Raw genomic sequence first — 21674 nt, 5'->3', positions numbered from 1 at the left:
AGATCCAGCTTCCCCATTAGCTTGGGACCTGCGTCTTATTGACTGTGAACACTCGGGACCCCAGTTCTGGGGCCATCTGTGACCTGTCATGCAGTAATAGCTTGGTTTTTCCCGTGTTCAGCTCCTCCCCGAGTACTTAGTGTTAAATCACAGGGGGAGGAAGTGTGAGCAGAGAAAAAACAGCACTATTACATGACCCCCGATGAGACCGCTGTGATAGAATTAAAAGCTGCCGCCCTAGGACATTCTAACAGATGACATTGTGAGGTTGCCAAGGTAACCCACTAGGATACAGTCCCAGCATCTTTGGGGTTGGGGCTGGGTAGGCAAGGTCAGTTAGAAGTGAGACCCAGCTGCCCAGGGTCTCTCCCATGGCTGGCCAGTCCATAGCAGTCAAGTGGAAAATCCAGGCAGCTCTCTACAGAACACAAGTGAATCCAACATTTGGCTCCTCATTAAATATTCCAGGTGAAAGAGAATTGGAACACTCTGGATAATTGCTGAATGCAGGTTAAGAAGAGCCTTGAAAGATCTGGATGCTATTGGCTCATCCACTCATTCCACACATATTTACTGAACACCTACTATGTGCCAGTAGGAAGCATCAGAATATCAAGAAGATCAGGAGTTCTAGAAAACCCTCAAAAATGCAGATCCAAGCAGGGAAAAAAGTCATTTAAGACATTTGCCCATGATTATTAGCACTCAGGAAAATATTGAGTGGAAGAAAATAGAAGCAATCAGAATAGCATATTAACCTCAAGCACTGGTGTCTTAAAAAAAAAAGCACAAAAAACACAACGGTGTGCAAAAGTTTTATAGAATGAAAATGATTTGCTTAAAAGAAATCAAGCACACTGCAACTAGGTTATGCTGCATTCCCCCACCCCCACCCTCCTTTTTCCTTTATCTTCTTTTAAATGCCTACCGGTTAACACCTATCAATTTTATTTTCTTTCTGTGGCCTAGTGACCAGCAAAGGATCAGAAAGATTTTGGATGGACCCTGACTTGCAGCAATTCAAGGCCTCGGGCAGATAGATAGCATGAAGACCCCTCCCTTTGGCTTCATAAATGGGTGTTCACAACCTCTGGTGATGCCCCTGAGCAAATGTCCCCACGCACTACTGTCTGAACCCGGACTTACGTGGTTACCTGGTCTTATTTTCTTTCATGTGGCAAGCTCAAGTGTAGGGGGGAAATGGGGGACACTGGGGATAGTGGTGGTGAGTGTGACACCAGGAAAAGGTGGGGTGGAAAGGGAAAGGAGAAAAAAAATAAAAACAAAACAGTGGTGAGGGAGGGGGAGCAAAACAGAACTAGAAAGGCTATGGAAAGAGAAAATAAGGAAGAAAATCTCTGAGAAGCTGTGGTAACAGGAAGAGTCCCTGAAAACAAAATAGTGCTTCCTTACTTGCTGGAGGAGTGTTACTAGTGCCAGAAGGACCTCATGGAAACACTGCTGGGCCCCTAAAGCAGCCCTCCACCCTGTGTGCTCCAGTGCTTAACTTTGCCCACACAGGGTCTTCTTTGCCCAATTAGAAAATGGAGATAATTAATTAAATTATCTCACCCTTCTTGTTCTAGCCCCCTTATAATAATGATAATAGCTGAGTTATAGAGTGGTTGCTAAACACTTTACATATAATAACCCACGAAGAAGTGCCATGTGACAAATAGGCCCAGAGCAGTTAAGTCACTTACCCAAAGTCACACAGCCAGTAAGTACTAAAGCCAGGAATCCAACCCTGATTATTTGACTTTAAAGTTCCCCCTCTCAACCCCTACACTGTAATTCTGCTTGGTTTAGTTTTAGGAAGAAAATATTTTCTAATGGCTCCTTGCCTCACATCTTCACTTTACTAATGCAGCCTGGTTTACTAGTGCTTCACTCTTTATATAATTTTCTCCTTGGGTGCCTCAAGTTGCCACGCAAGGTGATTCTCCAGATCTTCTCAAACCTCTGGACATCTTAAGTAGGTAGACCAAGGGATGGCAACGGAGACAGTGGCATTACCCTTCCCTGAAGCACTAACTCGCAAGAGATAATTTCAGCAGCACCTGAGATGTTTAGGGATGCTCCCACCTGTGGAATGGGGTCGAGAAATGGTCCTCTCTCAAGTCGGCCCCAACCCCACCCCCAGCCATCAGCACCTTGATGGCAGTCGCCCTTTCAGCATCCTGGCTCAAATCTTGAAGGATCCTTGTCTCCCAGGCGCTCTTCCTGACAGCACACAACCTTGATTAGGAGGGGCTGGGAGGGAGGATCGATGAGCCCCTGACCCCTGGGTTCTGAGGCTGCCAGGGTCGCTTGCAGCTCGGCCGCGTGGAGGTGACCGGGCGGAACTCCGAGGGGGCGCGGGGAGAGCTGGGCGGGCCCACCGCTCCAGCGGCTGCTGTCAGGGGCCGCGAGGCTTTCCCTGAAGATGCAGCGTAGCATATTTTGCACATGAGTTCAGAGGAAGAGGAAGTGTAGCCGGCGGACGCGCGGCGGCGGCGGCGGCGGGGGCGCGTCGGGGCTGGAGCCGGAGCGCGCCGGGCGCTGGGCGCAGCGAGCGAGAGCGCGGCGGCCGCGGGCTCCGGCGAGGGACAGACGCACGGATCGCCGGAGGGACAGACACACGACCACGCGGCGCCACCGCCCACGCCTCCACCCACCGGCGCCCAAGTCCTCCCCGCGCCGCCTCCTCTGTATGGCACAAACTTTCCTCCCGGGACGGAACACGCTGCCTCAGGGAGCCCGCGCCCGCGCCTTCTCCTCCGCCGGTCCCATACGGTAGGTGGGGGCGCGACTGGGCTTGGGGTGTCGACCGGCACAGGCCCCTCCGTTTGGCCCCATGGACCGGGTCTCTGGCGGGTAGTGGGAACCCCGCGTGGCGCCTCCCTGCAGGTTGCTCTGTGCCGGGGCTCCGGAGCTGCCAGAGCAGCACCCCCTGGCCCGCGTCGGATGGGGACCTGGGCTGATCCTTGGGACGCCTGGATCTTGGGCCAACTTTTTTTTTGCGGGGAACGGGTGTAGGGGAGTCATTCCTGGAGCGGTGTAGGGGGAGGCACTTCGGAGCAGCCTGTTGGGGGTCGTAGGCTCTGCAGGCTCAGAAGCGCCTAGGAAGGACGCAGAGGTGGGGGAGCTTGGAGGCTACAGGTGGGTCCAGGACACACTGCCGCTGGGGTCCTCGGAAAAGAACAGGAGGGAGCTGGTCGCGGAGTCCAGGTTTCCGGGGTGCGCGCGGCCTGGGTGGGGCAGGGTGGAGGCGGTGCCTGACTGCCCCTCTGCGTGTGCCCTGGGAGGTGGGTTTGCTCTGGGGACAGAGGTGCTGGACCTGTAGGAGCAGACATGCCGCGCGCTCCGAGGAAGCGCCGGAACCACTAGAAGCACAGGGACGCGGGTGCCGAGAGTCCCCAGCACTGAAAACGGGGATCTCCTCTTCTGTAAGGGATTTTCTTCCCTTGTCTTAACCCACTTCTCTAGACTCAAGGGACGCCAGGATGGATATGGGTCTGGGCGAGGAGGAGGTGGTTGTGTATTTCGGGAAGCCCCGTTGTCAGGCACGCGCACCCCAGTCCTAGGCCAGGGCTGGTGCCCTTCACCTCCGGTGTCGCTGCCTTTGGCAGCAAGAACCGCGTGGAGGCCAAGGTTGTAGAACCAGGCACGCTCCCTGCTGTCTGTCTGTGCCTCTGTGCTTGCCCTCAGCTGCCCTGTGTGGTTATGGGTGATCCCTAGGGACGCTGGGTGGTGTCAGTGTGTTTCTTTGGGGGCTTAAAACAAACAAACAAGAAGTACTTTTTTTAAAAAAAAGTCTGGCTCAGTCTCTGTCAGTGGCCACCCCAGTTTCCAGCAACTCATGTGCTGGAACCCTTGTAGTCGGTACAGCTGTTTCAGGAGCTGGGCGCTCAATTAAACTAGGCATCTTCCAACCCCTGCCATCGTGTGTCATCTCAGGATAAGTTAAGGCCTTGCCAGGAAGGAAGCCGGGTGTAATGTGAGCGACCTCTGGGCCTGTGGGTAGGGCCTCTCTGCTGCCGGGATTCCTAATTTGTACCTCTGAACAGCTGAATCCCAACGAAGTTCAAGTGACCCCAGATGTCACCAAACCCCAGAGAGGGGTTACGAAGCAAGTTGTTTGGGACTCTTTGGTGCGTGTGTGCTAACCTCAGTGAAATCACTCTAACCTCAGACTGAGCTCTGCATCCTCTTTTGCCTTCAGTGGGGTTTCTGGCCCGCCTGAGTGATTCAAAGCCCCAGAGCTGGCACGTCATCCTCTGGCTGCATTTGTATATCAAGTCACTGGGTTGGTTTTTCTTTGTTTGCTTTTTGGCTGTATGGACATGGGGCAAATGGAAGTGGAGTGTTGTGCAGTTAGCTAGTAGATTTGGTACAGGAATTGAAAGATAATAAATTGGGAATACAAGTCAGTGAGTTCTTTTTCTCCCTCTCGAGCAGGAATTTTTGGCTTACATTCAAATAATTGCTTTGTCTGTAGGGAAACAAGCAGAAAATCTTTGGCATGAGTGATGTGAGTTCCTGTAAAGCTACTTATGTTCTTCCAGTCTTCTCTTTTCAGCAGAATTGAAACTATGTGGTCCCATGGCTTGGTGGAGCATGGTGCTTTGCCAAATTTCTAACTTGGTGGACTAAGGAGAGGACACTGTGACTCTATCCCCATCCCATTTTTTAAGATATAGAAAAGTTGCAAGAACAGTGACCCCCTAAATATACACACCTAGAGTCTAATTCACATTTTGCCATCTTTGCTCAACTACACACCTCCCCCAACCATCCAGCCATCCCTGTGTCCATCCATAAGTCCAGCTTATGGTTTTATGCACTTTAAAGTAAATTACACATGTTGGTACAGGTCATTCCTAAACATTTTAGTACACATTTTATTATTTCGACTTCAATATGTGCTTATGGTTTCCTTAAGATAAAATTTATATACATATAGTGAAATGTGCAAATCTGGAAAGTACCATTTGCATAATGTTTTGACAGATGCATGCACCTGTGTAACCCTAGTCCTTATCAAGACAGAGAATATTACTGTCACCCCAGCAAGTGCCTTCATCCTCATTCTCAGTCATTCTCTGCCCTCACCCTCTCAGTGGCAACCACTGCCCTGTATCTCATCATAGGTGAGTTTGGCTTGTTCTTGAACTTCATGTAAATGGAATTCTGCAATATTGTGTAAAGCTCACCATATTTTTGAGATTCATCCATGTCGTATCCATGATTTGGTCTTTTTTTATTGCTGACTTATGTTCTGGAGTATGTCTACTCCACAGTTAATGGGTACATGGATTATTCTAGTTTCTTTCTTCTAGTTTCTTTCTTCTAGTTTCTTTCTTTCTTTCTTTGGTTATTGTGAACAAAGCTGCCGTGAACATTTGTGTACGAGTCTCCGTAGGGACATGTGTTCTCATTTCTCATGGGTAAACACCTAGTAGTAAATTGCTGGGTCAAAAAGGAGATATATGGAAACCTGATGAGAAACTGCCAGACCTTTTCCCAACATGGTTATACCATTTTACAGTCTCACCAGCAAAGAATACAAGTATGAGATTCCAGATACTACAGCCCTGTCTTTCCTATCCTAAAGTCAAGAGCATGGTTTGACTAGTGTTCTTCTGGGGCCAGAGGGAATCTGAGGCAGTGGGGAACATGTTTTTATAGGTGGAGGGGCCATAGGAAGTCCCTGACTCTGCCTGAAAATGGGTTTAAACTTAAATCATTGCAGACGATCAGATGAATATTTTATTTTTAGAGATTTTCAGAGAAGGGAATTCCATGGGGGGATGTACCCTTGGTTGTGAAAGAAGATTGATTGAGTGCTTTCTATAAAAAGAAAAATAACCCCAAGCCCCACAGAATTTTACTAAGCTTCTGCCTAGAAACTCCCGGGGGATTTCTGGTCTATTGGTATGGTTGATATTAACTTAGTGGAGAGTCCCCTTGGATTTCACCGGCTTGGACAGCCGGCTACTGAAAGGGGTTGTGTTTATTTTGAGGGGCAGGTCAGATTTGGCTTTGTTAAGACTCAGAGAATGACTCTCTTGTGAAAGTGATCTGGCCTCTCAGTGAGAAACATGGCCTATCAACACCCCTCTTATTGTCCTGACTGGGAAAATGGGCCTGTGCCCCTCAGGTCCCCTAATAACTTAGTCCCTCTCTGTGGTGCCAACAGCCAAAGCTTGCCTTGGCTGATCTAGGAAACGGGAAGTGAACTTTTCTGTCTGAGTGGGACCCCAGGATGCATGTTTTGCATCTCATCAAGGTGTCCCAGGACTGACCAAGCTTTGCAGGAGTCAGATGGCAGACAGCTCAGTCTTGAGACATTGCACTGTGTTTGGGGACTGTTCCCTCCTCCTTAAAAGCCTAGCGCAGTGCCTGCCAGAGGGTAGGGGCACAGTAAACATTGGCGGAGTGATTTCGTGACTCGTGATACCCATCTGGGTGATCGCCTCTCTGGAGGTTGACGGTGGGTGTCAAGATGTCAGGGCCCCAGGATGTATTTTACTAGAGGGCACTTTACCATGGCTTGGAAAGCACATTCAAAGGGTTTGGGCCTAGGAAAATTTTGTTCAGTGTAAACTTTCATTGTATTAACACTGTTCTCTTTATTACTGATTTTAATATTGTTAATAAAATACTAATAATTATAGCTGCCACTTGCTGAGTGCTTACCCTTTGCCAGGCACTGTTGTACATTTTGCACGCATTATCTGAATTTAATCCTCATGAGAGGCGAGTACTTATATTATCTTCACTTCAGCCCTGAGGAAATTGAAGCTTGCAAGGTTAACTTTCCCTAAGTTCACGTTTTCATTTTTCTAAGACCTTAAGGGAAGAGACTGTGACATTCTGGTTTTTTGAAGGCAAAATCTGTCTACAATCACGGATTTCCAAATACACAAAGCCATATTATAATAGAAATGTAAATTAGATAATCAGGACAGCGTTACAGGAAATGATACACTGCAATCATTTTCTTTAGTTTTTGTTGTTGTTGTTTGTTTGTTTTCATTTTGTCTTAAGCTTACTGAGTTTGGCACAGCCAGGGGCTTATACTAATTTTGATGATAATTTAAAATATTATTGGTTGATTAGGATTACAATTTTACTGAAGGAACAGAAAGACGTTGCCAGCTGAACTGTTCAGTACAGTAGCCACTAGTTACATGTGGCTATTTACATTTAAATGTAATGGATTAAAAGAAAAGAAAATTTAAAATTCAGTTCTTCCGTCTCACTCACCGCATTTCAAGTGGCCCAGAGCCACATGTGGTTAGTGGCTACTGAATTGGATAGCACAGACAGTAGTTTCATCATTGCTGAAAGTTCTGTTTGACAGTGCTGCTCTGTGGTGTTTTTTTTACCCTTCAGTTTAAGAATTGGTAACACACTTGGCTAGGGCTTCTGCTATTTTTCACTGACAAAGGGATACATTTAGCCAGATGTTGCTTTTGTGTTTACCTTTTAAAGGGGTGTGTGTGTGTGTGTGTGTGTGTGTGTGTGTGTGTGTGATCTTTCCTTCCATTCACATTCAGTTTTTGACATACGTTTGAATCTCCCTTTTCTCCTGGGCCCCAAAGGGGCTTTCATTATTAGCATTGCATGTTTTATCAACACACTTTCTCATAAAAAATTGGTACAGCAGGCAAGCGATAGCCACTGCTTGAACCCGGCTAATTCCTTGCTCTCCAAATAAGAATTCAGTTCAGCTTTTAAATATGCAATTGTGTGACTTACTCCCTACCTGGGCTGAATTCAGGAGGAAAAATCACTCTCAGTGGGCCAGAACCAAAGAGCTGGAAAATCAGGTCACATTCTGCAGTGATGGCTACCTGCCAGGACTGAGATGGAGGAGACACCATTTGGGGTACTTGAAAGCTTCATTTAGAGTTTTCCTGGATTTGACCTGCCTCCGGGGTGCAGGGAGTGATGGAGAAGGCTGGCAGCTTTGATGTCCCAGTTACATGGGACAGTGGAGGGCTGGTACTGTGGCTGTCACCTCTGCTGGGTTGTACAGTACTTCAGAACCAGCCTCACAGGAGAGAGGAAGCCACTCCTCAGGTGTCTGCAAGCAGCAAGTCCAGCCAGAAGTGGGAAATCAACATAAGCTATGCTTGGCTCAGTTGTTTGATGCCGACAAACTCTTATGCTACTTTAAGATCCCGTATTGGAGGTTTCCACACTTCTTCAACCAGGAAGCCAGATGCACCTCACTGACAACTTTCTCTGGCGTTTAAACCTGAAATGTCCCGTCGTGTTGTTCCATAGGCAGACCTCCTTGAGGGTTACAATTTATTCTTTACGGGGGCCTATCAGCTTTCATATGTGTGCATGTGTGTGTGTATATATATGTGTGTATGTGTGTGTGTATATATGTATGTATGTGCGTTTGTGTGTGTTTGTGTGTATGTGAGTGTATGTGTGTGTTTGTGTGTATGTGAGTGTATGTGCATGTGTGTATGTGTAGGTGTGTGTGTGTATGTGTGTATGTGTATGTATGTGTGTGTATGTGTGTGTTTATGTGCATTGTGTGTATGTATGTGCATGTTTGTGGATGTGTGCATGTGTGTGTGTATGTATGTGTATGTGTGTGTGTGTGTGTGTGTGTTTTGAAACTCCCTACTTTGCCTCTTACCCTTTGTCCTGAGGAATCCTTCAAGTTTTATGGAATAGAGCTAAAGTTCCTCAGATTTGGGGGAACTGTTGTAATAGATTTTACTCAGAAAGTTGGGTAAGAAGAGATTTGGTTAATCATAGACTCTGGTTAATGGAACCTGATCATATCATGTATTAGCAAATTTTGGAAATATAAAGCACAAGAAATCAGGTTGTTTATTTAAACACTTCTTTAATTTAGAGAGGTCTTTTGGGATTTTCTGGTGTCTTACGATACCTTATAAGTGCCCTTTTCAGTATGGCATAATCATGACTATAGGCCAGAGTAGGTCAAAAGGTGTCTTCATAATGAGCAACAAGTAATCCCAGTAGAGTACTAAAACGGTTAATATTTATACTGCTCTTTCTATGTGTCTGAGCTCTTCTGAGCCCTGTTAAATAGTAACTCACCCTACCTTATTTAGTCCTAACCCTAGAAGTAGATATTGCAGTTGTCCCCATTTTACAGATGAGAAAACTGAGGTTAAATGGCTTCCTTGAGGTCACACAGGTAGGAAATAAGGGCAGCAGGATTTGAACCTAGTCAGTCTGGTTCCAGAGCCTGTATGACCAACCCCTGTGCTGTACTGTTAAGAAAGTGAATTTGAGAGCCACAGATGGAATATTCCAAATGCCCTTTACCATCCTGTACCAGATAAGTGTCTTTCCTATTCCCGAAAGATGCTCCTAAGTAGGTATTTATTGTGCATCTGTTATGGGCAGGGCATTGGAATAGCTGCTGTTGGGGATGAAGAAGACCTGCTTGCTGCCTTCCAGAAATTTACTGTCATGTAGGGAGATGAGGCATTACCAAGAGCTGTGGAGCTCTCCTCTGAACTCGAAATGGTACATCCAGAGGCCCACTGCATACCTCTGCTTGGGTGGAGTTAACATGGCTAACTCCTGGCTTCTTCTACCCATCTCAGAAGATGGCCACTCCAGCCTTGCAGGTGCTGGTGACCAACCCTAGAGGTGTCTTGGATGCCCTCTTTTGCTCATCCCCTTTTTCCAAATCATCAGTCAATCCTGTTTTCTACCTTCAAAACATATACAGAATTTGACCACTGCTCACACCTCTACTTAGTGTCATCTGGGTTCCCTGCTGTCATGGTCAGTCATGGCCAGAGTAATTGATGTCTTCTTTCAGCTCGAAACCTTCCAGAGGCTTCCCACTCAGTCAGGGTAAAGCTGAAGTGCTCACGTCCCGGCCAGGCCTACACTCTGTCTCCCCAGCCCTGTTTGACTTCACCCTGAGGTCTGGTCAGCCTCCCAGGGGCCCCACACCCCAGCTTGTTTGCACCTGCCACTGCCTTGCCTAGCCCACCCTCCCCCTTATCCCATGGCTCGCTCTGTGGCCTTCCTCATGATTTTGCTTAAACGTCACCTTCTGGGTGTGGCCTTTCCCAATCCCCGTATTTAAAACACTGTACCTCCTCCTGTGATTGCTATCCCTCCCCCCTGCATTGTTTTTTTCTAGTTGGCATACTTTAAAAATGGGATTTCGTGTATTATTTTTATTTGTTTGTCTATTGCCTGTTTCTCGGCTTCTGAAGGTAAGGTCCATGAGGGCAGGCGTGTTCTTTTATTGTGTGAATCTCTTTTGTTTTACTTTGGTATCACTGGCATTTAGAACAGGGCCTTGCACATAGTAAGTGCTCATTACTTATTTATTGGATGAATCAATGGCCTAGAGTGGCAATCCTGTTAGAGCTCAGCCTTGCAGGAGCGTGATGGTTAATTTTATGTCAGTTTTTCCTAGGCTACGGTGCCTAGTTTTTGGCCAAACACCAGTCTGGGTATTGCTGTGAGTTATTTTTTAGGCATGATGAACTTTGAAATCAGAAGACTTGGAGTAAAGCAGATCACCCTCCATCGTGTGGGTGGACCTCATCCATTCAGTTGAAAGCCTTAAGAAAAAATACTGCGATCCACAAGAAGGGACTCTGACTCCAGACTGCCTTTGGATTCAAGATTGCAACATCAACTATTCTCTGGGTTTCCAGCCTTCTGGCCTGCCCTGAAGATTTTAAACTTGTCAGCCCCCCAATTTCATGAGCTAATTCCTTATAATAAATACCTCTATTTGTCTCTCTCTATCTGGGTACACACACACACACATCTGACTGGTTTTGTTTCTCTGGAGAACCCTGACTAATAGAGAAGATGAGAGGTACGGGAAAGGAATGTCAGGTGGAGGTCCACTGGAGGAAAAGGGTGGTGCCTGGAGAATTCTGAGGGTGTACAAAAGATTGCAGCAGCTTAGCCTGACTTCACTCTAGGGTCAACTGTGAAAGGAAACAATGGGAGGTAGGACTGGAAAGGAGGGAGGATGGAGGGAGATTGAGGCTGAGGACTCCAAGCTGCACAGCCGATGTGATTATGCTCTTTGAGCCACTTGTGTGGTGTAAAATGGTTAATGTGGGGAAAGCTGGAGATAGGAATTAGATGGATGAGGGGAGGCAGATTCCAGGAAAGCGTTGGTAGCTGTTGCGATGGCAGATTGGTTTGGAGAATAAAGTGGAGGAATGGCTAGCATCCACCAGCTCTGGATGGGCCAATGTCAGGGTGAGGATGGTGGCGAGAGCAGGCTGATACTGGGGTTTGGGGCCTGGATGTTGGGAGGGCAGTGGTACCACCCAGAGACGAGAAATGCAGGAGGAAGAGCAGGCTTGTTGGGCAAGGTGCTGCATTCTGTGGGGCATATTCTTCCAGAAGTGCTGAGAAAGTCTCAGGTGAAGAGAGAAAGTTCCAGGTGGAGATGTTGAAACAGTTCTTGGAGATGTCTGCCTGGAGCTGGAGAGAAGACAGGCAGGCTGGGAAGGGAACTGGGGAGCTCTTGCCTGGAGCAGGTCAAGTTAGGGCAAGAGAGGGAGTGTGAGTGCTAAGGGAGAGACAATAGCATGTAAGTAACTTTTTTGAGCATACATAATACTATGTATTGGTGGTTCCCAAATTCTGTGCTAAGATACCGCAAGGCACTGCAGCAAAGGCACAGGGTGGCCAAGGGATCTTTCACATCTTTGAGGGAAATGCAGCAATACTTAACATCTGTCAGATACCACGCTAACTACTAGCTTGAGGCACTTCACAATATCAACATCTGACAGTACCATATTACTCTTGATGATGTCATATCTTTACAAGCTACATTTTGGGTAGTTGCTAAGAAAATCAGTGTGGAACTGAAAATGAGGGTGGTGGTGTTCAGTGTGGTTCCAAGTTTTGAGAAGTTGCGCAGTGTCCAACAGATGCACACATCCCATTAGCAAGTAATTGTGGTTAGTTAAGAATGAAAGAAAAAATATTTCTTCTTTCAGTTTATGTGTGCTATTTTTTTGAAAGGCTGCTGTTGTTAGGCTGTGAATAAGTATTAAGTTGTTTGGACCTAACTACTTAATAAAAGGAACTATTGGGTATTTTTTTTTTAGTCTAGGGCATGCCATTAAAAAATGTACAGAGAAACTAAGGGCACTGTGAACTGAGAAATCCTCAGAATCTCTGCCATATGTTGTTCTGGGTGTTATATATAGATTGTAAAAGAGTACACGCAGGGATAGAAAGATAGGGAGACAGGGAATGGCGTGAGGACTGTGTCCAAGATGTCTATTTATCCAAAAATAAACTATCTGAAGCAAATAAGGTAAAAATGTAAGCACTTGTGAAATCCAGGTGGTGGATCCATGGACATCTCATTTTCTGTACTTTTCCATATGTTTGAAGTGGTTTATAATTAAAATAATTTTGGAAAAGTGAGGTAAGAGGATGGAGGAGGACAGAAATGTAGGAGGTGCCTGTGCTTGCCTGGGAGGATGGCAGAGGAGACTGGGAAGGGGTGTCTGAGGTAGAAAGAGATTCAAGAGATTGAGGGATGTGGAACTAAGCAGATCCGTATGGCTGAGCTCTGAACTGTGGTTCTCAGTCCTGGAGGTGAGGCTGTAGGAGAGATCCTGGGCCCTGCTGAGTCCTGGCTATTAGGAGATTGGAGAGGGCTAGGAGTGGGAGAAGACTGGGTTTGCTCCTAGAGCACTGATGCTCAACCCTGGCTGCATGTTAGCATCACTTGGGGGTTTTAAAAATAATGGTGCTCTGGCCCCACCCCTAAATGCCTGAGCATCAGGGCTTTTAACAGCTCTCCAGATGGTTCCAAAGTGCAGTCAAGATTAAGAGCCACTGCCACAGCTCAGGGTTTCTCAAACTGTACTGTGAGTCAAACTTTAAGGAATCACTTATTGCTCAAATACAGATTCTGATTCAGCAGGTCTGGGATGGGGCCTGGGATCCTGCATTTTTAACAAGATCCCGGATGCTGCTGCTGGTCTTAGGTCCACATGTTGAGTAGCAGGTTCTGAGTGGGAGCTATTTTTAGCGAAGGGTGGCTGGAGAGCAGCAGAGCAGAGATGGACTCAGGTTCAGACCCCTCCTGAGACAGAGTGAGATGGTGGTAGGTGTGGGGGTTGGAGGAGTGGGGGTAAGCAAGTGTTTTCTTCTTATAATGCAAACACCACTCCTATTAGGTATCTTTTATTGTGTAACAAATTACACCAAAACTTGGCCGCTGAAGAGTCAGCTCTCAACCACTCCACAATGCCACTTCTCATATAGGAGCAAGACTGTTAACATGAACTGCCTGGATTAATTATCTATTGATGGGTGGTAAATTGCCCTAAAACCTGGAGGCTTAAAACAACAAACATGTTATCTTGCATGGTTTCTCTGAGTCGGGAATCCAGAAGTGGCTTAACTGAGTGCTTCTGACTTAGGGTCTCTCATGAGGTTGCAGTGAGGATGTCGGCCGGGCTGAAGGCTGTAGGATCTACTTCCACATGGGTGTTGAGTTAGTGCTGACTCTTGGCAGGAGGCCTCGTTGCCCTGCAGTGGAACTTCATCCTGCTGATAGAGTGTCCTCACAACATGGCAGCTGGCTGCCCCCAGAACGAGAGATCTAGGAGAGCGAGGTAGAACCCACAATGTTTCCTATAAAGTAGCCTGGGAAATCACACTCATTTCCACCATATCCTTCTGGTTACACAGGTCAGCCCTATTCACTGTGGGAGGGGACCACACAAGGGTGTGAATACCAGGAGGATCATTGAGGGCCGTCCTGGAGGCTGGCTGTGATATCCTTATTGTTTTCTTTTCTTTTCTTTCTTTTTTTTTTTTTTTTTTGAGACAAGATCTCACTCCGTTGCCCAGGCTGGGCAGTAGCATGCCGTGGCACAATCATGCAGTGGCGAGATCATGGCTCACTGCAGCCTCAACATCCTAGGCTCAAGCAATGTTCCCTCTTCAGCCTCCCGAGTAGCTGGGACCTGCCATGTCCAGCTAATTTCTTTTTTAAATTTTTTTGTAGAGACAGAGTCTTGCCATGTTGCCCAGGCTAGTCTTGAACTCCTGGGCTCAAGTGATTCACCTGCCTTGGCCTCCCAAAGTGCCCTTATTGTTTTCAACCATGAAAATAATGCATGCTCAACAAAGAAAACTTGAAAATGTAGCCCATAGTGTCATGACTCAGAAAAAAGTTCTGCTAACAGGTGGTTTATGAACTGTCAGTTTTTCAAAAGTATGGATTTTATAAACAAATACACATGCACTTTTAAAAAGTGGTACCATATAAACCGTTAATACGGTTTGATATAGATTGTTCTTTACACCTGGCACTGGATCAGGAACACTTTCGACGGGTACATTTTAGTTATCCTAGGGTTTCTTAGACTCTGTTGCAGGACAGCAAAAAATCTGACACCATCTGAATACTCTACTGAACTTTTAAGTTTAATTTATATTTCTGGATCTAGAGAGATGTCGTTATCATGTAAAGACTTTTTAATTTGGATGATCAGTTCTTACTTTGGATGACTGAATGAAGTAATAAACATGCTTGCGTCTTCAAATACAGAATTTGAGTGTAGAGATAAAAAATGGGGTTGCCAGCTGATCCAGCATCATTGCATATAATTGCCCCATCTCTGGTTGCTTGTCACGAGCTGTTGGCATTTGTTAAAATTAGCTTTACAGGCTGCCTTAGATTAGCAGCAAGTGTGGCAAATGAGGGCTTACTCTTAATGAAGCTAATTTGTATTTGAAAATATAACTGCATTTATTGCCCCCATTATTTAAATGCGTGCATGCTAGTTGATAGTAAAAATGAACTTTTAAACTAAGCCTTTTCTACATTATAGCTGAAAAATAGTCTTTTAAGAAGGTGATCCTTTTGAAGTGGTTTTCCAGTCTTTTTATGGGCATCGTGGGAAGCATTTCAGAAACAAATTAGGATACTTTTAAAATAATAATTTAAACATTTCAACATTTAAAATGACACAGGACATCGTGCCCCATTGCTGGTCAGCTTCTTCTGGAGCCAAGTATTTGGCGCTGTGCTGTGTTTGTGTGTGTGTGCGTGTGTGTGTTTTGTTACAGACAAGTCTTGCTCTGTCACTCAGCCTGCAGTGCGGTGGTGCGATCAGAGTTCACTGCAGCCTCGCAATCCTGGGTTCAAAAGACTCTCTCACCTCGGCCTCCCAAGTAGCTGGGATGACAGGTACACAGCACCACACCCATCTCTGTGTTTTATATAACAGCGATTTGTTCCGAATGCTCAGCATTCTGTCCAGACTTCCAGAACAGTCAGCCATACTGCACCATGGGTATCTCGTCATCGTCTCTGTGATCTCCCTGAGGGCAGGGCCTGGCCTTCCCAGTTTTAGTGTTTCCTAACCAAGTGCCTGACTCAAAGCAGACCTCAATAAATGTGTGTTGAATGAATGGATGGATGAATGAATTTGGAACATAATTTCCCTCCCTCATGGAACTGATAGCTCCTGTAAGAAGCTGATCCACCGCTTACCAAAGAGACATCCCACTTAAGGTTTGATTCAGCCAAAATTTTTTCCAGAAGATCACCATTCAAGGGATCTTTGTTTCCAGATCATTTGCAATGTCTGTCATCTTCTCCTTGCAGTTCGGGTCTCAGAACCTTCTTCTGATTACTTTATTTTCCTCTTTAGAAAGCATCTAGTTCCTAATTACCCTTACCAATTTCTGCTAGGGAGCTGCATATATGCTTTGATTATTTCCCACTGTTTCACCATAGAAATGGGGAAAGACGTCCTCCATTTCCTCTACCTTTGAAGACTTCTTGGAAAGTTTTTCTTGGTACCTTGATGCTCGGGAGACCCATACACATAGTTTCAGGGATGTCTGCTGAGAAAACAAAATATAAGAAGAGAAACAAATGCCTGGACAACTGTCAATCAAAGCTGATCCAACAATGAACTCACACATAAAATAGGTAATCTGATTGACATTAGGTGTCAATGTGAGGTGAGCATAGGAATTTGGAAGGGTGGAGCTGTGGGAGCAGGATGGAGCATAGCTGAAGTACTGGGGGAGTCTCACTAGACACAGGTGACTTTTAGCATGTGTTTTTTACAAAAACAAGCAACAACCAGAGAAAAAGTCAGTGAATAGCACCGCTGGGCAGGATTCCACCTAGTGAGCTATGCCTCAGTTGAGCAGGGGCTAGCTGATCTTTGAGAGATCTCACTTTCCATACACCTTTCATGGTGGCAGTATCTGGACATCCTGCATGTGTAAAGAGAAGCATTTTTTCATTAACAGGGCTCCTGCACTTATCATATAACCCAACAACCCCACTCTGAGGTATTTACCCTAGAGAAGTGAAAACTTATGTCCATATAAAAACCTCTACGCAAATGTTTATAGCCACTTCATTCATAATCAGCCAGTGCCAGAGACAACCCAAATGCCCTTCAAAGGGTGAATGGCTGAAACAGGGACCTTAAAAGCAGGCCAACTTCAGCAGGTGCCAAGGAGGCGGCAGGCCATGGTCATTTTGAGCAGACTTGGTATATAAGTTGCTTATGGTATAAATGAACCACTCCAAAACTTAGAAGCTTAAAACAACAACAGTAGCTTATTTTGCTCAGGAATCTGCAGCTTTGGCAGAGCTTGGTGAAACAGCTTGTCTTTGCTTAACATGGCATCAGCAGCTTGACTGAGGCAGAAGCTCTACTTCCAGCATGGCTTGCTGGCAAGATGGCCAGCAAGTTGGTCCTGGCTGTCGGTTCCTCTCCACATGGGCCCCTCTTTGGGGCTACTTGAGCTTCCTCATGGCATGGTGGCTGGATTCCACGAGCAGGCACCCCAAAAGTCAGGGAGTAAATGCTCTCAAGTTTCTTAAAGCTGGGTCCAGAAACTGGAACTGTGTTATTCCGTCATATTCTATTGGTCAAGCCATCCTGGAGCCCAGATTCAGGGTAATTGACATAGACCTCACCTCTCAATAGGCTCAATAGGAGGAATGTCAGTGGATTTTGGAGCCACATTTAAAAACCATCCTACTTAGCATTTACCTTCCACCTTACTAGAGACTTTGACCCATGTGAGAGATGTCCTTCTACTGAGACACTCCCTGAATGTCTGTGTGAGGGAATGTGCAGCACACCCGTGTCTTCTGTCTGCATCTGGCAGTACTATTCCTTAGACCCTTTCCTCTGCCTTCCCTCCCACTGCCCTCAAAAGCAACATACCCATCTTTTGCCTCCATCCTCTTGCAGGATTCTAATGTGAGCATGGTTTGGGAATGTCACATGGTAAATAATATAGTCTACAAAACTCTACAATAGTGTGCAAGTCACTGTTACAGCTTATTTTTCCTACTTTTTATAAGCTAGATTTTTCTGACTTGTTTTGAGCATAGTATAGACATTTTTGAAATGATGTAAAAGTCTTTCCTATTTTGACAGGGGTGGGAGTTGGTGGAAGAATCCAGGGCGAAATGAAAGGAATGCAGGTGTGGCAGCAGGGAGCAGGCTAGCTGCCTCTACACAAAAGAGTAGGAGGAACTAATTCACACTAAGGTTTTGATGGCCAGCAACTACTTCCTGTGTCTCCCTTTCCAAAGAGGGCTGTGCTTTAGAAACAGTTGCTTAGCCAGGGTTGCACGCACTCCAGAGAAATCAGTCTCTAAAATTTGAGATTCAAGGTTTCAATGATATTACAGTTTTGCTGCTGGCTGGTATTTATTAAAAGAAAAACTTGATACAAATTAAATTTAACAGAGTTTGAATGAGCAAAGAAAACTTCATAAATTGGGCAGCCTCAGAACCAGAACAGGTTCAGTGACCTGCCTGAAACACATCCTGGCAGTGTTTTGTGTACAGAAAAGAGAAGTGAGGTACAGAGACAGCTGGCTTGGTTACATTAGTTCGCTGCCTGTGATTGACTGCATTCTGCTGCTGTGATTGGCTAAGACTCAGCTATTTGTTACAGAAGTTTACATCCTAAGTTAGGCTTTTATATAGTTTACCTACTAAACTAAGTTGCAATCGTTATGTAATGACTCAAGTATGGAGGCATCCTCAAGCCAAATTTGGTTTAATGTAACATACTCTTTATCTTTTCTGTGTCTGATCACATGGATGATTTGCCCAGAGCCCCTTTATGTCCTGTGATATCAAGCACAATGCCCTTTGGGATGAGCTGGGGCAGAAGCCTCAAGGTTGGGAGTCTGATTGAAACTTTAAACTCTTGTGAATCACAAGAGTTTTCTAATGCTTCTTGGTACTCTTCTGATCCCCACCCCAACCCTTTCCAAACCTTTCTTCTCATCCTGGTAACCCTCTCCTTTCTGCTACCAGGGAATCTGTCCTTTATCAAAGAAACTAAATATAGATTAAAAATTATAGACAAAATAAAATCAAACTAAAGTGGTAGTGGCTACCAGGAGCTTAGTTTCTTGTCCTTCCCATGGAGATATTTGTCATTTCAAAGCAGATACTTAGGAAAGGTAATTCTGATTTCAAAGGAATGAACCTCTAATATGAGAATTTACAGAATAAGGTAGCAAAAGTGGGAGGATTTTTGAGGAGCAAGCTCCTTCTTGGAGGTCTTCAAACACCTTGCCTTCCAGAGCAAGGCAGGTCTGCCTGAGTATGCAGCAGGGTGGGCATGAGTGCCTTCCCTTGCTTGCCAGCCTATCCGCTCCTCACTCAGCCTTGGTCCCATCGAAGTCTCCAGCAGGGCCCAGTAGGGAGAACCTGCCGCTACCCATTAGAAGCTGCCACCAGCCTGATAGAGAGAAGAGTCCTTTCGCCTTCTCAGAACTCTGTAATGTATACACAGTGGCTTTATTGGATAAGCTAGCGTCAGATGAACATGGCTACTGTAAATATTGCTTCAGTTTTTATTCAGAAGAATTGAGACCCAGTACGTAGATGATTTTGTGTTTTGCCTTTATTCCATCCTCCCGTTATTGTTGGAGATGTATCTGTGCATTTGTAAGGTCACAGATTTGTTTATTATTTTTGAACGTTTTAGTATAAGTATGGGAAAGCACACAAATCAATACGGAGACTGCTCAGTGGCCCAGTGAATCGTCACAAACTGACACCCAGATCAAGAAACAGCAAAGCTGGTTCCCTAGAAGCCCCCTCATCCTCTATGCAGTCACTGTTCTCCCAAGGGTAACTGGCACCCCAGCTTCTAACACTGGAGATGAGTGTTGCCTGTTTTGGAACTCTGTATAATGGGAGTAAGAAAGAATGTACTTTTTGTGTCTGGCTGCCCCCACCCCCACTCCTTTTTGATTTTTGAGATTCATTAATGTAGTGTGTAATCCTAGTTTCCATGTTTTCGTTGCTTTATAATATTTCATTGTGTGAATATACCATAATGTATTCATCTATTCTCCTGGAAAGTGTTTGGGCGGTTTCCAGGATGGGGCTGGTATGAGTGATGCTACTGTTAGCTTTCTCATACGTGTCTTTCGATGCCCATATGTACACATTTCTGTTGGTATATACCCAGGAGAGGAATTTCCGGGTCACAGGATAGGCATGCGTTCAGCTTTCCAACATATTGTCAGTTTTCCAAGGTGGTTGTACCAATTCACACTCTCACCATCAGTGTAGGGGAATTTCATTTGCTTCTTATCCTTGCCAACATTTGGTATTATCAGTTTTTAAAATGTCGAGCTATTCTGGTAGATGCCTGTTAAATCTCACTGTGGTCTTCCCTTCATTTCCCTGATGAGTCATGAAGTTGAGCTTCTTCTCTTATGTTTCTTGGCCATTTGCATATCCTCATGGGTGTTTGTTGGGGCATTTCACCTGTTTGCTGTTGGGTAGTGTATCTTTTCCTTATCAATTTGTTAGGCGCTCTTTGATTCATGGTGGATGTGAGTCCTTTGTTGCATGAATGCATTAGTGTGCAGGAGCCAACACACACTGGCTTTTGAGAGCTGATTTTAGCATCTCTTCCTGACTACCTTCTGTGGCATCATGTTTGGCAGCTTGAAAGCTGCCATGGTGGGTGTGTTTACACCACAGAAATAGGCAAACTACAAATCGGGGCTTCCTCTCTTTCTTGGAGAGCTGGTTTACCAGTGCACCACTTGACAAATGTATTGCAAATAGCTTATTTCAGTCTCTGGATTGCCTTTTCACTCTTTAATGTGCGTTTTGAGGAACAGAAGTTTTAAATCTTAATATAGCCCACATTATCAAAATTTTCTTTTGTAGTTAGAGCTTTTTGTGTCCTCTTTAAGAAATCTTTGCCTCCACCCCCATATTTGTTTACATGGCTAACTAATCATAATCAATTTTGCTTAACTTCCCCCCTACTGAAGCAGCATTGCCACATACAGTTATAAAGATTGTTCCCAAGGGGGGATGCAGGGGCTTAAATCCAGACCTTGCTGTGCTCAGTAAGACATGGCTGGGACAGGGCTGCATTTCTCAGAGGAGGGGGCACCTTTTTCGAATTCTCACAAAGGCACCATATGGGCTAGTGGTGGGATCTCTGACGCCCTAAACCCCACGCTGCCTCTCTGGCCTGCCAAACCACACTGCCTGCCCTTTCCCTTCAGATAGGGCAGCTTCCTGCCTCCATGCCTTTGCTCTTGCTGTGCCTCCATCTCTACATCATCAAATTTGGAATCCGTCCAGCAAAGCCCATCTCAAATACCCAATCCAGGTCCCTGCCATTTTCCCATCTTGTGTTATAGCTTGAATGTCCTCCCTCTTGTAGTAGCCTAACCTCCTTGAGGGCAAAGACCACATTGTTTGAATCGCTAATAATGCTTTGCCCGTAGTAGGCATGAGTAAATCTGCATGAATGAGTGACTTGGTGAGCCTTTGGGCTCTTTGCAGAGAGTAACAGTGCACATCTCGACGGGCTACGTGTTCCCAACACTTAGAAGCTTCCTTGTCCATTTCTTTTCTGCTTTGTCCCAGTGGATGCCAGCCGGCTTGCTTTTCAGCAGTTAAATATGCAGCCCTTTACATATCAGCTGTTTCATCTGCAGAACTACAGAGTATTTTACAAGTAATCAGTTCATGCAGATTGCACATAAATCATGTCTGCTCTGGCCCTTTGGATACTAATGTTCCCTTATTAAGGCATAAGTAAGCCTTCCTGTTCTCATCCATTCTTTCAGACTTTTTTTAATTACTGAAAAGTAGAGCCTGGTTGTCGCTACACCGTCTCCTTCCACTCCACCCGCCCCATGCCCTCGTTGCTTTTCTGAGGTTCAGTTTGTTTTTCTGGAGCTTGCCAAATTGCCTTAGGAAGCTGGGTACCTTGTAAATGAATTAAGCAAAAGGAAACTCTTATCTCTAAAAGGAAGCGGTCACTGGGTTTCTGTGTGTGATATTCTTGGCTGGTTAATATTTTTGTGAAATATGTTCTGATGGCAGCAGTGGTACCCCAGAGAGGAGGGAAGCATCGGTTATGCTTAGTACACAGAAGCAAAATCTCTTCTGCTGAAGTTGGGAGAGTGATTGAAAAGCTATTTCATGAAAGTCATTCTGCCCAAATAAACAGAGAGCCTTCATTGCTTTTAATCCCATGGAAGATTGGAAGCTCAGCTCACCTTAATGTGCCCATTACTTTAACATTTCTTTATTTTCTTTTCAAACTGGAACTACAGATTTTTGCTGTAATACACGTGGATTTCTGCTTCCAATTGCTCTATCCCTGCTATTAGTGTT

The 21674-nt window shown here is 45.4% G+C and overlaps 1 protein-coding gene across 2 annotated transcripts in view; it reads left to right on the top strand.

Annotated features, from left to right (window-relative positions):
* The first annotated feature begins 2221 nt into the window (after positions 1-2221).
* RFTN1 (raftlin, lipid raft linker 1) overlaps positions 2222-21674 on the top strand; it is a 199673-nt gene continuing 180220 nt past the window's right edge. For both annotated transcript variants that reach the window (XM_003826192.6, XM_008951666.4), the window contains exon 1: positions 2222-2775. The gene's annotated coding sequence lies outside the window, so the exon portion shown is untranslated. The remainder of the gene's footprint in view (positions 2776-21674) is intronic.

The sequence above is a fragment of the Pan paniscus genome, chromosome 2 (assembly GCF_029289425.2).
Source record: "Pan paniscus chromosome 2, NHGRI_mPanPan1-v2.0_pri, whole genome shotgun sequence".
NCBI lineage: Eukaryota > Metazoa > Chordata > Mammalia > Primates > Hominidae > Pan > Pan paniscus.
The sequence above is the reverse complement of the archived record's forward strand: the minus strand, read 5'-3'. Positions and strand labels throughout refer to the sequence as shown.